Source organism: Gossypium raimondii, chromosome 2 (genome assembly GCF_025698545.1).
Source record: "Gossypium raimondii isolate GPD5lz chromosome 2, ASM2569854v1, whole genome shotgun sequence".
In the NCBI taxonomy this organism is placed as follows: Eukaryota; Viridiplantae; Streptophyta; class Magnoliopsida; order Malvales; family Malvaceae; genus Gossypium; species Gossypium raimondii.
In genome coordinates this window covers 26,931,883-26,941,888 of record NC_068566.1, presented here as the reverse complement: position 1 = coordinate 26,941,888, position 10,006 = coordinate 26,931,883, and positions in this window count along the sequence as shown.

Genomic DNA, 10,006 nt, shown 5'->3' with positions numbered 1-10,006 from the left:
AAGTTCTATTTGTGGTTTTAATGAATGGTGTAGGAAAGTTTAAAGTGATAATGAACCAACAAAGAAAAAGTATAATAAAAAGATAACACAATAGTAGTCCATATATTAACACTTTCTAACCCTTGAAAGCACCTACTTCTTTTAGGACAATAATTGAGTCTTTATGGCTGTGCAATTTGCATTAAGGAAAAGTAAAAACCCAATAAACCATATACTCACCCAAATCCATTTCATTTTTGCACTATCACACAAAGCTTAGACACTAAGGATTTAAGCAACCAGCTTCTCTTTGAAGTTACTGTTTAATATTATGTATACTATTAGATTACGTAACAATACATTTCTAAAAATTTATTAAAAGATAAATAAGCTTTCAGTTAAAATGGTAAGTAGAAATGTTAAAATTTCATTACGTATTCTTTATTTTTATATAAAATATAAAAGATAAAATCACTCTCAAAATAATATAAATTATTTTCTAAAGCAATAATATTTTAGTCATTGTCTAATTGACTTGATGTTCGATTGAGTCGTAACACTAAACTCAATTAAAAACTTAATATATAATAAGTGTAGATTATAAATAATCTAAAGTTCCTAATCAATAAAACCAAAATAGAACAAAATTTTAAAGCTTAAAACAAGATAGAAATATACTATTTTATCACTAATAAATATATATAAACCTTTGGATTAAAACCAAGTATTAATTTAAAACACATCATTTCCAAAATTGATAGTTAATCAGTAATATATCTGTCAAAGAGATGAGATTAATGAATTGGGGTCACAATATTCAAAAATTGATACATTTCCATCCTTAAGTTAAAAGTAAAATATTTTCTAAAATATCAGTTTCTTTTCATCTCAACTCTCATATTTATAAAATGTTTAACTAAATTCAGTTAATTTATATAATCATCTTAATTTATAATTTTTAAAAAATGAATTTAATCCTCAACTTCTATTTATTCATAAAGAGCCAAACTCAATTAGCTTACAAAGTCATTTTAACAAATGGCAATTGGCCACTCTTAACCCAAGCCAAGAGTTTCATGTTGAAAGAAGATGAAATTTTAATGGCAGTATATTATGATGCAAGTACCAGGGTAGGGGTTTATATTTATTACTTGGTTTTAGGCAAAATGGGGGCATGTGGTATTCACTTCAAGAAGCTGGCATTTGTGTTAATAGTTCATACATTTTTTTTACATAATATTTTAAATTTATTGCTATATATATTATGTATTAATAGTTTATTTTTGGGTTAAATTATTATTTGATACCTGAACTTGACAATGGCGGGGCTACACTTTTTTTATTATCTAAGTTGGTCTATAAACTTGGTAATAGTTCCCACATTGGAGCCCAGACTTTAGGGCTTTTAAAGAAATATCAAGGATTAACTTGGATAAAAAAAATTTGAGTCTCAAAGTGGAAACAATTGGCTAGTTCAAAGAATAACTTGGACAAAAAAAAAAGGTTCAAGCCCTTATGGGAACAATTGTCAAGTTCAGGAACTAACTTAGATAAAAAAATAATTTAACCCTTAATGTGAGAACAATTGCAAGTTCAGGAATAAACTTAGATAAAAGAAAAAAAGTTTAGCCCTCCATGTGAGAACCATTGTCAAGTTCAAGCCCCAAAAAGTGTATTAAGTCATTTTTTTTTCACATAATCATTTTATTTATATTGTGTTTGTTTTATATTTTGTGTTGCTTTATAATTATTTATCTTATGTTATGTTTATATCATGCATTAATTATTTAATCTTGTGTTTAGTTTACTATCATGATTCAATTTAAAGAAAAAATTATGTGTTCATGTTGATGATCTATAATAATTTCACTTTTAATTATTTAAATAATCTTAGTAATTAAACATTAGAGGAAACTATTTTATTACTTACTTATTTATTTAATATTAATATTTTCATTTAAATGAATTGGTCCATTGAACAATGTTTCATGATAATTCTATCATATTGTACTTTTGTTTATATAAATTTATCTCATATTTTGCAAAAGACTTAACTACAAAGTTGGCTCTAATCTATACCAGTTTTCTCACTTAGGTGCTTAAATTTTTTTATCAAAAGTGATATCTAAACTATCAATTTTGTCTATTTTTACATAAAAAGTGTATGATGTTCAATAAAAACAAGCCACATGTCATTTTACTATAGGTTGGTATTGTGTTGTGGGGGTAAAATGAGACAAAACTAATAATTTAAGTGTCACTATTGACAAAAAAAATTGACTTTTTACCTAATTGACCCAAAATAATTAATTATTTACAAAAATTACCCAAGTCAAAACTTATGTACGAAAATGACTTGTTCTCTACAGTGCCTACCAGTGCCACCTGACACACCGACTGTCACAACCTGGTTTGGCGAACTGGATCGGTTCGGAAGACTACGCCATATAAGATCACCTAAGTTGCAAGACTTAGACCGGATGAGGTTGGTAACTTCATGGAGGAGTACTTCGTAGAACTTCGCAAATACTGCAGAGTACCATTCCGAGTGATGGCGAGATTATGGTTAGGTGATGACCTTATTAGACGGACGTTCCCACTAATAAGTTCGCCACCCGTGTTTTTGAGTCATTGTGAAAGTAAATGTAGTAGCTTGTAGGACATGTTTAAGTCACCTAGCACCCTAGTGGAGGCAACGTGTCAATAATTAGGACACTTGGAGATCCTCGTAGGATGCAATTAATTAGTGGAAGCATGCAAGAACAAAGGTGTTAACATCGAAGATTTCTAATTTATCTTCTATATTAGAAATAATCTTGATTGGGATTTGGACATGAGTTATCTATAAATAGGGTAGCGTGATAATGGAAAGAAGATTTCTAATTATCTTCTCTATTAGACCTTGTTAACATTGAAGAAACCTAGAGAGTTTTTCTTTGCAAATGGGGGTGTTGGCTGTTAGAGCTCAGGAGAAGGTCCTAATATTAAAGGGAATGAACTAGTAGAGTAGACAAAACTCTGAGTAAAGTATTCTAGTGAGTTCTTTTGTACCTTGTGTTTGGTATCTCCATTATTTCATTTAATCCTTATCATTGTACAACTAGGTAAGTGGCTTTGGCTTTTGTTTCTAGTGTTCATGTCTAATGAAACATATGCAGAGTTAGTACATGTAATTTTATATACGATTAAACTAACCTAGAAAACCTGGTATATACATAGTATGAGTACTCCTTCCTTGGTGCACAAGCTTCGTATCCAGATTGGTGTATGGAGGCAATGGAGGGATGATGTGTATAATGATAAAAGAAGACACATGATAAAATGGTTTGCCTCCAGTATGACACTTTGTTACAAACCGTGACTGGTACAAACCCGGTCTTGCGAGGGAACACATATGTGTTCAAAAAATGAAGGAAGTTAGGAGGATATGAAAGTGATGGTGTTAAATGCTCTAAGGAGCAGTTATGAAGATACAGGAAAAAAGTTGGTTCTTCGGAACAATGATTATAAGCTAGCACAATGAAGGGAGTAGGTGAGAAAAAGCGCGCATGTAGTAGTGCACGTTGCATAAAAAGTAAACAGTAATACTATTAGTCATGAAATGGTAGTCCACATAAGTGGTGTATACATGGAACAATTATGCCCATAACTGTTATGTATGAGTTTCTAAACCATTGTTGTCCACTAAGAGGTTGAGTTTGATCACGATAGTATTCGCTAACCGATCTATAGATCAGAGAAATATATCTACCAAATGTAGTGAACTAGTCTGTCATGTGATGCCCCAAACCCAGTCGGGACGATCCGACCCGAATTTCAAACGTCACATTGGCCACCGAAGTGACTCTCCGTTTAAGTCACCACAAAACACACCAACCGACCAATCACACCACACAATTAATCATGGAATATTTAATAAAAAACTAATATTGGGCTTCTATTGTACTACTCTGATCAACAATCAACAAAAATACTAATTCACAATTTAATATTTAACAGACAATTACCTCAAAAATTTTAGTTAAACATACATGCATGCAGTAGGGTATTTTTGAAAAGGTTATACTTGTAGGGACTTGTAAAACTATTTAGTTTAAAAACGTATTATTAGATTTAAAACATAATATATAGTAACATGTTGGGAAAAACTCCTTTTCACAAAGTTTAACAATATTATTGTAGGATTAAACGTATAAGTCTTATTTTAGAAAATTTATTAAAGCATCTTGCACAACCCACATAACATTATTAATTAATTGGTTAGTAGACATTTAACAGTTTACATGAGTTGACGAAATTCTGTGTCACAACTCATGCATACCAAGCACATGTTTGTATCCAAATCACATATAAAACATCTAAGGCTTACCTCAATGACCAGCGACTCTTCAACTTGCACTTACAAGTTCGTCAAACAGTTATTCAAGCCAATTATCAATCAATCATAATACATCATTCAATGATATATCTAACACAATGATAAACCAAACAATTAAATAGTCCATAGTGTCCAATTACACCCCGAAAATTATAAGTCTAATATTAAATCCCCTAATTTGGTCTCACACTTCCTTCCTCATTTGTTTTGGGAACACAACGATATACCCAAGTATAGCCTCGAATTGGATCACTTACATAGCTCACTTCCACACCTCTTCGAACGCTATATCACTGCAATGTTATAAAAGAAAGCGTGAGCTTATGAAAGCTCAGTGAGTGGTCAAACATACTACAAATAAACAGCTCAGTAGGTTAAAGGGTGACATACTATGACAATTCACATATTATTACAGTCTACACAAAATGGTAACTCGTACGACATAACAGTTCTTATAAACTTAGCAGTGCACATATAATAAGTAATTCCCGTAAATGAGAAGATCACATAAATTATCAATTCGCATATAACATCTGTTCATATGAAATAACAGTTTATACATAATAACAGTTCATACAATTTAACAGTTCATTCAGTATAATAATTCATTCATACCACATCGTAACTCATATATCTCAAACATTCATAAATTAACATTTTTGTGATTATGAAACTTTTAGTGGACTCAATCACCACCTACAAGTGGACTCTATCACCACACATTGGATAAACGGATCTCCAAAATACACCTCACTTTTGGAATCAAAGAGCCCTACGCTGTCTCCAATATAAGTGTAACACGAATGCTCACACTCTCTAAATAAACCATGCTATTTACGGTGAATAGAGTTGTACTCGACATTCCCTTATCTCTTCAACACATCTCTAGGCCATAATGCTCATCACAGAAAAAAGGGTGAGTACTCACAATCTTATGGCATGCCAACTATATCCAATGGTTCCATAAGGCCATAATGCTCATCACAGAAAAAAGGGTGAGTACTCACAATCTTATGGCATGCCAACTATATCCAATGGTTCCATAAAGTCACAATGCCAAAATATCTCTTTAACACATTCACAATATCTAGTATAATAGGGCTCGCATATTATAACACAGTTTGCAATTCTCAATTCTCAATAGAGTATGGTTCGCAAATAATATCACTTTCATGCAACATATATTGCACTCATAATCACAGTTCACATATCATTCATGACATAGCTCACATAAATCATTGTTCGCATATTTTATTTAGCATAAGGCATGCAATACCTTAGCTTATATGCAATGTAGCTCAAAATCTCACAATACACAGCTTGGCAAATTAATGCAATTCGCCATATTAATACAGATTACCAAATTAACACGATTCGCCATAATAATATAATTCACCAAGTTAACATGGTTCACAATATAACACCATACATAAATATAATTGGCTCGTAATATCATAAATCTCATAATTCACTTACAGATTCGTGCATGCATAGATATGTGTTCTCGATCAAATTTGCATGTTATAAGAGTCCACATTATATTATTTATTCATATATCTGTTCATAAATATTACAAAATCATATACGAATATATATTATATATACATATTTATTTAATGACCTTTGTCACTTCAAATTTTAAGCATACATTAAAAGTTTCATAAATTTATATATTATATAAAATCATTCCCATAATTATATATGTACTAAACAATGCATATATATAATATATATAATACCAAAATCCATTAATATATACTTAATATATATAATACCAAAATCCATTCATATATACTGTTGACACCATTTTTTGTAAAACGGGGTCGACTTGGGTTTTGAAAATGAAAACAAAAAAGGGAGTCACCACCAATCCTTTTTTGATGAGGTGTGATCGGGTCATCTCGTAAAATGGTTGTTTTTAATAAACGATTTAGATTTATTAAAACAATGCTTTTGGTTTGCAAAATTCAGAAAAATAGGTTCGGGAGTCGGTTATGTATGAGGAAGGGTTAGCACCCTCGTAATGCCCCAAAAATTGGTACCTAGTTGATTAGTTAATGTCTTAATATCGAAAATTGAAAACTTTGAAGAGATTTAAAATACGATCCTTTGTTTTTTTTTAAAAATTATATAAATCAAATTACGTGTTAAGACCCTCTCATTTTGGAGAGAGAAAATGTCACACCCAATGAGTTAGGGCGTGATACTTCACTTCTTCAAAAAATGAGCTTGTCTAAAACTCGTGCAATCAAATTGAAAAGGATATTCAAGTGTTTGAGTCAGATGAAGAAATCGTAGCCCAATACGTTAGGGAACAATTTCTCAAAATTCTAAACATTGAATACTACCTTTATTATTATTTTTTAGGAAAATCCTCATCTCGAGAAAACGTGTCATATCCAATGCGTTAGGACACAACGTATTGAATTCCCGATAATGAGCTTTTTATTCATGTTTAAATTAAAGAGCATTATTGACTACCTAGATTCAACGAAAGAAGTTGGAATCCAATACGTTAGGGCTCAATCCTCTCGAAGATCCTAAATTAAAATTTGAAACAAAATTCAGGGATTAAATTCGTAAATAAATGAAAATGGAATGACTATATTGATCAAGCGAATAACATAGAAGGACTGGAAGGGAAATTTTCCCCTTTTCCACTAAAAAGGCTTCGCTCAAATAGGACTAAATTGAAATCGGGAATATGCTAAAGGGCCAGATTTAAAAATAAAAGAAGATCTAATCGAGAAGACGTTAAAAAGCGGAAGGGCTAAAAGCGTAATTTACCCCTCCGCATAAAAACACGCGGATCCCTGTGTGCGGGTCGGGTCGCGCACGGGTCATGCCAAACAGTTCCGTTTTGGCACTAAAACCCTCCAGGTGAAACGACGTCGTTTAATCGAGCTATAAAAGACAAAAAATATTCAAAATTTTTCATTTCTCCCTACTTTAAAACAAAAAAAAAACCAAAAAACTCTCTACCCTCCATTTCTTCTCCGGGCACAGGCCCAAAATCCGGCGAAGGGCCACCGCGTCGGCCGCCGGCCACCGGCGACAGCGAAAAAGGGGAAAATTTCAGATCTGGCCCCTTTTAACCTCCTAAGCCTGAATCTGCTTCTAAAATCCTCAAAATATTAACCAAAAGACCCCAAAAACCCAAGAAGCCTTTCAGTTTCCGACCACCTATCTTCGGAGGTGGCTACCTCGGTTGTCCCGGCGGCGTTAGAAGCCGAACACAGGTGAGTCCCTTTCTTTTTCTTTTATTTGCGTTTGTAAGGAAAATAAAAATAAATAACGAAACGAAGCAAGGAAATTAAATAGATATCAACCTTCGATTTTTTTCTAATTGATTTTTTGTTCTCTGCTGTATTTCTCTATTGTTGTCCAAAGTTTACATTTTTCTTCAAGCTTTATAGCCGATTACAAAGATTCTTTTTTTATCTGTGTTTCTGTCCTCTATTTTTGCTTTGTTTTTCAGGGTTAGGCAAGGTCAACGGAGGTGACCTTGCCATTTCGGTGTAAAGGCCAGGGGGAGGCAGACCTCAGGACGAGGCACCTCGGGTGGCCCGAAAGGGGGGTAACGGCGCGAAAGGGGAGGGAACCCTAGGGTTCCCTGTTGCTTGCTTAGTTTTTGGGCCCCAATAGGCTATTTAGGGTTTTAAGAATTTGGGCCATTTTGGGCCCGGGCATAATTGGGTCCTACAGTTGCCCCTCTTTGCTCATTGTCGTGTAACGAAAATGGAGCAAAAACTTTAAGAAAGGGTCAATTTTGCCCGGTCTCACCGAGTCCTGAGTTCTTTTGGTGCTTCTCCTTTTCGGTGGCTTCATTTTGACCTACTGCATCTTTAGAGGTATTGGTGCTTTCGATCTGCTCCACTACTGCTTAGGGAGATAAGATTTACAATCTTCGACCTACTCCGCTGTTGCTCAGGGAGATAGGGCTGGTGCCTTCGATCTGCTCCACTACTGCTTAGGGAGATAAGATCTACAATCTTCGACCTACTCCGCTGTTGCTCAGGGAGATAGGGCTGGTGCCTTCGATCTGCTCCACTACTGCTTAGGGAGATAAGATCTACAATATTTGACCTACTCTGCTACTGTTCAGAGAGATAGGGCTGGTACCTTCGATCTGCTCCACTACTGCTTAGGGAGATAAGATCTACAATCTTTGACCTACTCCGCTGCTGATCAAGGAGATAGGGCTGGTGCCTTCGATCTGCTCCATTATTGCTTAGGGAGATAAGATCTACAATCTTCAACCTACTCCACTACTGCTCATGGAGATAGGACTGATTATGAAGACTTCAATCCATCCCACTGCAACTTCAGGGGTATGGGTGACTTCATTGATCTATTCTCTGGGGAACACGACCTTTAAAATCCATTTCATGGACCTGTTTATGCCTAGTGTTTAAAAAATTATGATCAGAATGAATCAAATTTCCTAACTAGATGTGTACGAATGATTTGCATGAATGCAGAATGTCATGAGAATGATCAATTTTTAATGTTTGGGTTGTCATTCCTCGTTGTTCATTAAGGTTTTATCATTAATGCCTTCTTGTTTAGTCGGTATCTTTGACAGAAAAACCCAAAGAAATAGTCACAATTTAGACTATTCTTTCTCCAATGCTTCTAACCCTTAAGTTAGTTAGTTCTAAACAATAGTCCTGTTTCAGGTCCTCGTACTATTTAAAAGCTTCCAGAGTAATATGCAAAACTTCTTTTGCTTGAATATTATCAGTCTCGTAGTCATTATTTCAATGAAAAACACTTGAAAAAGATTATCAAAATGGACAAGATGAAATTTTGTTGAGAGCAAAGCTCGAAAACGAATCAATCAAGATAGAAAATTTTGCTAGAATACAAAATGAGAATAAATTAATCAAGATGGCGTATTTTATCAAAAATACAAAAAATGAATAAAATGGAAATAGGTGCCCCAGATATCGTAGCATGAGCTTATCGGCCCCAAACTTCTTGAGGACCCTTATGGATTTGATATGTGTTTAGAAGTCCTAGAAGACTTTGTTAATGCCCAAGATGTAGCATATCTCCTTCTTATTAATTTAGAGAGAACAAAACTACCGCATGCCCCACTTTTGATCAAAATTTGAATTGCCCATTCCTGGGTTTTCAATTCAAAACCCCTTTGGTCTCAAGGCGCCCTTTGCGAGTTTTCACCTTGGCCTCTCCTTACTCTTTTTTTAGGTGAAGTACTTCTTTACTGAATCTGAATTCACGGGATTAGGCATGTTCTCGCCCTTCATATCGGTCAAAATCAATGCTCTTCCAGAAAATGCTTTCTTTACCACATAAGGTCCTTCCCAATTCGGCATCCATTTTCCTCTAAAGTCTTTTTGTATGGAGATAATTTTCTTCAGTACCAAGTCTCCTTCGTGGAATTCCCTAGTATGAACCTTTTTTTTGTAAGCCCGTAGCCTCTTTTCTTCGATCAAATTTAGTTAATCATATCGGGATTGAATCCATTCCACTTTATCTAGTTTCAGTTCTGATAAAACTCGAAGGAAATAAATCTTTACTTCAATGGGCAAAACTACCTCCATCCATACACCAATGAGAAATATGTTGCCTCGGTTGAGGTTTTGATTGACGTTCGATAGGCAAGAAGGGCAAATGGTAACTTTT